Source organism: Anguilla anguilla, chromosome 2 (assembly GCF_013347855.1).
Source record: "Anguilla anguilla isolate fAngAng1 chromosome 2, fAngAng1.pri, whole genome shotgun sequence".
Lineage (NCBI taxonomy): Eukaryota > Metazoa > Chordata > Actinopteri > Anguilliformes > Anguillidae > Anguilla > Anguilla anguilla.
Window position 1 is genome coordinate 6984812 of NC_049202.1, and position 9275 is coordinate 6994086.

A 9275-nucleotide genomic window follows, 5' to 3' on the forward strand; every position below is an offset into this window, starting at 1 on the left:
TGTTGAGGGGGATCAAAAATGGACACGCCCAAGCCCTTTCTTTGAAGCTTGCTGCTGCTGCGACCTCATTCCTCATCCACCTGGCTTTTCCATGCCTGGCAGACCTTTCCCAATAATAATAAAAAAAACAACGGTAAGGGCAGGTGTGTGACAGCCGTCTCCATCTGCTTCAGTTCCCGCGTTAGAGACGTCCTTCTGCCGCGCTGTCAGTGAGCCCGGTTGTGGGGGGGCGAGGGGGGGTGGGGGGGGGGTTCAGCTGACACCGAGGCGGCACCTCTTTCAGCTGGGATATACGTGATCACCCAAAATGGAGCTCTAAGAAAATGGCGTCTGGCTACAGGATGCCAATCATTTACATACACACACACACACACACACACACACAGAAGTATATAAACACGCACACACACACACACACAAAATTACAGTGCATATAGCTATACGTCAGAGGCCATTTCCATTAACATGTACCTGTCACAGGGTGACGCACACTGCAGGTCTCAAGCCACAGCCCTCGCTGGCCTCCTAACAAAACAAGAGGTGATTGGCCCACTGGGAGCTGAAGACCAAGGTCCCCGGCCTGATGAGCTAATTGCAAACGTCTTGCTTCTAACACGGGCGTTATAACATCCCAGTGCTCCACTGTACAGTATGTCATGCGTCATGAGGTCAGCTAAACCTCTCACCTGTGACTTGACAGTAAAGCAACGTGCACATTACATGCGAATGAAAGCACCGGTGTTTTTTTTGGTTTTTGTCACTGTTTCAGGGACTGTACATATAAACCACCACAGCTTGCTACAATGTGATGCGCAATACACTGATTTTAAAGAACAGCGTGATTATAAAACACACAAATAAATAAATAAATAGAACAAAACAACCCTGTCCTCTACCAAGGAGCTTTTTTTCCTTACCCCTGTACTTGTCGGTATCTACCAAATTCTCCTGACCTACTTCAGTTGCGAGTAGTCTTGAGGTTTTATAAACAGAAGAGCGGGAGACATCACTTCTGAGACCTGAGGGACCGCGGGACTCTCGGCTTCGTCTTAATTTTTATCTTCAAGCAGCTCCAAAATACCCAAGGCTGATATTCTCCATGCTATTTCAACTTCTCCTCCATTATTTATTGGGGGTTGGGAGAGGGGGGGAAGGGGGGGGGGGGGGCGGGCGGGGGGGAGGTTTAGGCTGCTCTTTGTGAGTGTCTCTCACAGAAAACATAATATATGTTAAAGGACAAAATTCAGAAACGTAGCTTCTATTCATGACGAAACATAATTTCCGTTCTCGAAATGGCAGTATATAGATTCCTTTGCTGCTTTGATAAGCTTGATTCAAAGCTTTTACGGTATGATGTAACAAAATGATACAAGTATAAAGCGCCTTTTAAAACCTCTATGCACAAACAAATCTAATATACTAAATGTTTCTCAATTTATGAATGCTTTAGATATGCATTTTAATTTTCATGCAGTTATGCATTTTTTTTTTTCACAAATTATTTAAATTATGACATTTAGCAGGTGCTCTTTTCCAGAAATTACACTTATTCAGCTTCCATTTTCACATACAACCTATTTATAAAACTGGATATTTACTGAAGCAATTAAGGTTGCCTTTCTCAAGGGTACAACAGCAGTGGCTAACCTGAGTATCAAACCCATAAACTTTGGTCTACTAGAAGCTCTTTATTCTCTGTTTAGATAGCCTCAGACAACCCTAGTCCCGAAGTGCCCATGGCGTTCCTGGGTTTTGTTCCATCTAAGCTTGAAGTATTGAGTCTATTGGATTATTAAGAGTCTGCGCTTGAATATTCAGTCTACATCAGTGGTAACCAACCTCGTTCCTGGAGATCTACCATCCTCTAGGTTTTCATTTCAACCCTAATTTGGCACACCTGACTCTACTAATTTGTAGCACAATGCATAATTTTAGCTGTTGAATGAGGTGTGCTTTGTTAGGGTTTTAGTGAAAGCCTACAGGATGGTAGGTCTCCAGGAGTTGGTTATCACTGGTCAAGATGGGTTGGGATGGAGAAAAATCGAAGAACACCTCTAACACACCAGGATCAGCGTTGCCTACCCAGTTTCTACAGTCACACACAAAGAAATCTGTAGAGGGAAGTACTGTCAGTTTAATTGGTTTTTATTTGATTTAAATAAAAACCAATTAAACCAATGTTGTTTTTTTAAATACCCAGTTCCATCTTAAAAATGAATTCTTAGTGTTATAAAAATTTGGTGTAGATGGGATAGGATGTGTGCGGACTTATTTGACTTATTCTCATTAAAATTAATATTTACACAAATGCAATCAGATTGCAGTTATAAAGTGAAAGACTAGTCTTCAGAGTTTGCTTTCAAGCTAACTAGTTAGCTAACTAGCTACAGGATCTACTTGTTGGTTGAACTTGTTCATGCCCATAAAAGAAAATTTGGCAGCGTGAACAAATTCAATAATCTATTCTGCCAAGGTAACTTCCCAAACAAATGTCAAAGCCTCTTCATAAATATGCATGAGTGTGCACCATGTAGATAGGGTAGAGTCATATAAAATTATTTTCCTCACAAAATTGACTGAATGTCACATTAGCATTTTCATCAGAACACTCTCTTGGCCACCTAGGCATTATGAATCAATTATTCCAAAGAAATATGGCTCACTTAGTTTATGAGTAAAATGGCCGACTTGTGACACGATGGGAAAAAATCCTATTGATTCCCATTCAAATTATCATTAAGTTCCTCTGTGTGTTGGACTTAGCAAGGGAAAGGAAAACCAAAAATTTGTGTCTCATAGTCATATTCTTCTCTCCCTATCCCTCTTTTGGATAACCTGCAGGTCACTTTACATGATGTTTAAACCTTTAAAGTGTATAGTGTATATTGGCTAACAGCTAACCGCTAATCACTAACCTTAGATTGTTGTATGGCAGCTAACGGCTAACTGCTATTCACTAGCCTTAGATTTACACCATTGCTGTATGGCAGCTAATGGCTAACTGCTATTCACTAGCCTTAGATTTATGTTGTTGCTGTATGGCAGCTAATGGCTAACTGCTATTCACTAGCCTTAGATTTATGTTGTTGCTGTATGGCAGCTAACGGCTAACTGCTAATCGCTAGCCTTAGATTTATGCCATTGCTGTGTAGAGGCTGGCTGGCTATCCATTTCCACAAGCCCTCTTTGGGTCAACGTCCATCTGCTACAGCTATCTCACACCTGCATGCAGATATTCAGATAGTTGGGGCTTATATTTATAAGTTGTTTATATCTCTTTAGCTACACACTGATTAATTATAAAATAAATAAAATCACCCACTTTGGTGCTACCCGTGAATAAAGCTGTGACTTCAAGAGTATTTGTATATTAAGTCTCGTAAATTGCGACAGAATTTCATTTAAATAACTGCAATTATGAAAGTGACTAATTATACGTTTTTGTAATAGAGGGAAATACGTTTAAAAAATGCTTGACATTAAATATCACCCTTACGATTAAAATTTTAAGAAGCATCAGTTTTTTTTTTTTTAACGGCCGTTAAATCTCATATTAGGATTCTCCTCCACCTCTTCTGTTCCGTACGCTGATTATATCTTACCCCATCTTCCATCTGTCTCACATTATGTTCTGCTCGTAATGGGCACCAGCAGATGCCAAAATGTTGTCACCCCCACTTCGGAAAACAAGTCAGTAAGCACTTCAGCGTGAACAACCTGTTCTAAGCTAAATTAAACACTATCTTTCCAGGGCATTGATCACGTCACCAATTGCATTTTCTGGGTGTTATTTTTAAAGTGGACTGTTGCCTGGGGGGTGCAGGACAGAACTCTGTGCTCACTGCAGGATTTGCTGTCATACCCAATGGCACAGAGCCATACGGAAATGGCATATTCGACAATACAATTAAATAAATCAGTCACGGCCAGAAAAAGACACTGCTACATGACATATGAGAAAACATACCTGTTCTCTGCTTTCAAGTAGTACAGTACACATTTTAGAATGTATCATAACATCCAAAATGTCTACATATTTACTCCCTGTCTCTCTCCATATACATTATATATATATATATATATATATATATATATAGAGAGAGAGAGAGAGAGAGAGAGAGAGGGGGGGCACAGCATCGGCAAAATATAATGTATTGGAAACTTTTCATGATGCGTCTCCATGCCTCATCCAAGCTGCCCATCATTCTGACCTCATGCAGCTTCATCTCAAGGTGAATCATATCGACAAGCGTCCTGAGCCAAACAATAATGCGTTTATGCAGCACGGCTGCGTCCGTAGCAGGGAAAAGGCCGCTCCCCACCACCACAGCTAGCACAGATCGACCAGATAACCAGCTCCTCACGCTTAACACTCAAAGTTCCCCGGGAACGTTTTTGTGGTGAAAAGTCGGTAAAATGCCAACTTGGCGCTCAGGTGAAAACCTTGGTTGAAAAGTGAAAGTTTTTTAAGCTGACTAGGATGCAGGCAGGCTATATCCGGGTAAAACCTGATCTATATTAGTTTAGTTTAATTTACAAAAAGTAGTAGTTGCACCAGAGTTAGCTACGTGCCTAATTTGCATCCGTAGTGTCTGGACTTATTTATTTATCTAGTCCATTTATGTCAAAAACTGTCCCTATAAGTAGGGTGTGTATTCATGTGTGTGTGTGTGTCTGTGTGTGTGTCAGTGCATGTGTTCCCTGCACAAATCAGCCAATCATGGTCTTCAGTCAAGACCTCGATGAGTAGAATCATGCGTCATAGTGCTGGGCTAAAACAAGGAACCTGCACCCACACTGGCATTCAAGCTGAGCCTTGAGGGTTTTCAACAAGACTTTTGGTTACCAGCCAAAAACGTTACAATCCTGCAGTTTTAAAGGTTTCGTTCTCAATTTTGCTATAAATACTAAAGATTTAAATTTTTAAACGGTCTCTATTCTGCAGGGATTTTACTGGTGGTTCTGAAGGATTAATTAAAGTATTTTTTTCAAATGATTATTTTATGTGGTCGCTGCAGGAAACGCAGTGGAAGGTTCTCAAAGTCTGATTGGGAGTTTCAGTCCTGCTTGGCTTTCATTTTATGCCTGAGGCACCATGAAGTCATTTATTTGGTCAACGGGACTCCAGGGGCCCCGAATCCAAATTTCGATCCTGTTTGGTTTTAAAATTCCATTCGCCATCTTTTCCTTTTTTTTTTTTTTTTTACGAGCACCTTGGCTCCCCGAAAAGTGTGGCTCGAGCTTTCGCGCCGACGCGCTGAAGTCACGGACGCCGCGATTGCGATGCGTGGCACGCCCCGGCGAAGATCAGCACGCGCGGACTCTCCCCCTCTCTCTCCGTCTCTCCGCCATCTCTCCATCGCTCCTGTCTTTCGCATTTCAGTCACAAAGGCTCGTCTTATCTCAGAGACACCCCACCGAAAAAAAAAGTGATTTTATTTTAATCTCTTCTTAATGGACACCTGCGGTTGCCCCCCCCCCCCTCCCGAAAGCCGATTGGACGGTTTTTACCTCCCAATTAAATCCCTCAACAGTCGCACGCAGGACCGAAATCTGAAATTAATTCGATTTGACGCAAGCCAGTGATGCAGTGAAGCGATTGCGATTGTGATTTGATGACCTGATTGTTAAAACGGTGCCATACGAAAAATAAAGATTGATTGAGCTGTGGTGTTCTTTAAATGACATTTTCCCAAAATAGAACATTTTAGAAAAAGAGCCCAGTAACAAGCAAGGCAACAGCCAATACAAGGCTGATTTTAAAATGGTAGGGACCAACCAAATGCTGCCCCTGAGTAGTTATACTCTGGCAAACTTGCACTGGCTTCCTTTAATGGAACGGCATCCTGAGTCACCACATTTGGAGTTAACAAACTTAGATAGGGTGTGAGGAAGCTTATATTATCTCGCATTTACCCCGGCTGCCAACAGAGTCAGCCTAGGGGACAGGCGACTGCAAACAGAATCCTTTCAGAGAACCACGGCCCCGGTTTCCCCAATAAACAGACCACCTCTTGAGAGAATTAAACTGACAATGAGACCAGGAGCAATGTAAATCTCAGCCACAGACACGTAAATAAATCTTTTTTCTTCCTTTTTTTATTTATTTTTTTTTAGGAGCAGCGAGCAGCCTCTGTTTCATTTTAAACAGCCCTCCACACAATCCCTTCCCAGGACAGCTTGGGATGGTGAAATTAGGAAGAGAGAGAGAAGAAAAGGATGAAAAAAAACGAACAAATGCAGTGATGTGTTTTTTTTTTTTTTTTTTTTTTTTACAACGGTCTTGTTTTTGAATCCAGCAGGGTAAGAAGCGAAGAGCAAGGCCGATTCCTGGCACAGGTTCCACCACTTCCTGGCAATGACCAAAACCCTCTATTGAGCTCAGCATCTCTGCTTCGCACACATACTATCGCTCTTACACACACACACACACACACACACACACACGAAAAGAAAGAAAGAAAGACCGGGTCTGTTTATGGACTAATTCAATCAGAGCTGTTGACCAGATGTGAGGCCAGATTCGAGAGCCAGGCCTTCGCGCAGAGGCTGTAATTAATGCATTGTCCTCTCGCGCTGGGTTTGGCTTGGCACAGATAAGCGTGGGGGGGGGGGGGGGGGGGGGGGGGCGCCTCGTTAAAACTCAGCCTAACGAGATGACTTTTTTTCCAGGAAGGCAAGAAAAAAAAAAATTCTGCTTTCTCCAACGCTTGGACCAGATCCTAAGAGCAATTAGATCGGCTATACATCAGCCCGAATCGTTCATTCTTCATTGTTTCATTCCGACCGCGGTGCGTGACAGAAATGAGCGAGATGCTGCGTCGCGCGCGGTATAGCACTGGGAAAGAAATTACAGGCGGGCGACGCCATGGAAACCGATGTTTCGCGGAGAAATTTCGACCCCAGTGATTAATTTCCTTCCATTTAAAAAAAAAAAAAAAAAAAAAGAAAAAAGGAAAACGGAGCCAATAAAAAGTTCACTCCAAGACCAAGGCTACGTTACGTTGTCATTTATTTATGCTCATTTATGACTAATAAAATTCTCTTTTTCCTCCAAAGAATGGAAAATGCTCCAAAGGATGAGGTCATCTATAATGAACATTCATGCACTTTAATTAATTATGACCAAACACAACACATGTGGGGTTTTTTTTTCCCCCAAAAGTAAACTCAAACCGGTTAGCACTATGGAACACATAGAACTCTACATCCAGTTTCGCAGCATACCTTGGCCTAAACCCACACAAAGCAAGCCAAAGGCGACAATGGCCAGGAAAAACCCCTTGGAGAGCATGTAGACCCAGGCTCAGGGTGTGAGTTCACAGAAACAAGTTTCATAACCTGAACTTCAGCCGCTGGGCCCGCTCGACCGCATTGTTTTTGAAAAACGCATCAACGAGGTCGCGCGACCTTTGCGTTAAAAGCAAGCTGCCATTTACGCCAATTTTTACGACACATTTTTTATTTTTTTTTTGCTTTCTGGGAAAATGCACCTCAACAGTTTTTCTCTTCGCTCTGGTTCGTGATCGTGAGTAATGTCTGCTAACCCCGAGGCGGTTGTCTGTGAGCCCAGCAGACGTAACCACCACTGCCAGGTGGTGCAGCCGAGACTGGGGCGGGGGGGGGGGGGGGGGGGGCAGGAAGGCTGGGGGGAGGGGGAGGTTCTTTGGCATCCCTTCGCCAAACTGAGTTTACTTTGGCCTTTCCCCTTCTCCACCGCTGATCCAGCTGTGCGGTCATCCCGGTAAGGGCCTGAGTTCATGCTTGGCTGTGGTGGAACGGCCCGGGTGAGGTAACGTCTCAGATATGTGCCATCTCTCAGTGCAGCCGTCCAAGGTGGAGGAGCCGCAGACCTCGGGGCTCGTTTGCTTTGGACTGCTTTCTCCTCCACGTATGTGGAAATGGACCAATATATAGGAACATGAATTTGGGTAATTTCATCTTGCTCTCTCTCTCACACACACACACACTCATTGGGGGGGCACACACATAAACAGAAGTGCACACAAGCACGCCACACGCACATATAAATATAAACCAAAATAACATTTGCTGCCTGAGAAAAATAAATACTGTAAAATTACTTTTCACCACACAATCACACGGATTTCTATTCCTGAGGAGAAAAAAATAGTTTTTCTGTGGCCTTTTCTTTACCTCTGCTACAGCTTCATTTCCACAGACATATTTGTGATTAACTTGGGTATAAACAATTAATTATACTAACAATGGACCGTAATTACTTTCTTTTAAAAGCCTTCTGCTGCAAACTAATGAATCTGATGCCCCTAATAATGAACTTTTGGTCTGACGCCTTTTTAAGTTGATGGATGGTCTGTTGGTAAATTAGCATAAATTAAGATTTTTTTTTTTTAGAGAGAGAGCTTTCGAGCACACTGCAGACCAGTGAGCCTGAATTCAACTGAATTCAATTCGACTTCATACAGAGACTAAAAAAGTGCGGTTCAGTCAGAGAAAAAAAAAATATTACAATGATGAAATACAATACAATAAATGTCACCAATCCAAATTGTGCGGGTTGCTTTGGCGGTAAAATACGTGATTGGAAGGCTCTTGTCAGTGACAATGACAGGCCCTTTCACCGAGTGACAATGAGCATGGCACGCGACCGAGACGCCGATGCCAGCTCGCGGCTCCGCGTAATGCCACCCTTAACGACGGTGACAAAAAAACCCGCTTTTTGTGTTCGCCCCGGCAACTGACAGCTCCCTCGGCGCACATCGCCTTATTGTCACCTCGCGCGTGTGTGGGTAGGTAATCAACAGGCGATATTACCTTCCGCCGCGCGCCTTTGTGTTCTCAACCGGCAGGCTCGCTGCAGCTGTCACGTCTCGTTCCTTTAAATTTTCCTCGCGACCTTGACAGGCGCGGTTAAAAAAAAAAAAAAAAAGAAAACGTCCTGATCTGAGCCCCCCGCCTGCAGAAGTGCTTCCGCGAACAAACCCCCCCTGCGCTTTATCGGCTCACAGATCGCAAAAACGATTTCTGCGCCTCGCTCCTGACAGATACTTCAGGAGCTTTGCGCGGATCAAATATAAGATTCAAATATAGTCACCTTTTTCACCCCCCCTTCCGTTTGAAAGATCCGACAGCCACAGGTTTCTCTGGTGGTGTGTCTAAGAAAGAGGCTCCCCCCACACTTTGCAATGTTAACTGTGCTGACGGCTTGTCCATTGTGTTTATCCAACCGGTGAGCTAAGCTATCCTCACCTCTTCCATGACATTGCCCTGACATTACATTACACTTTAGCATT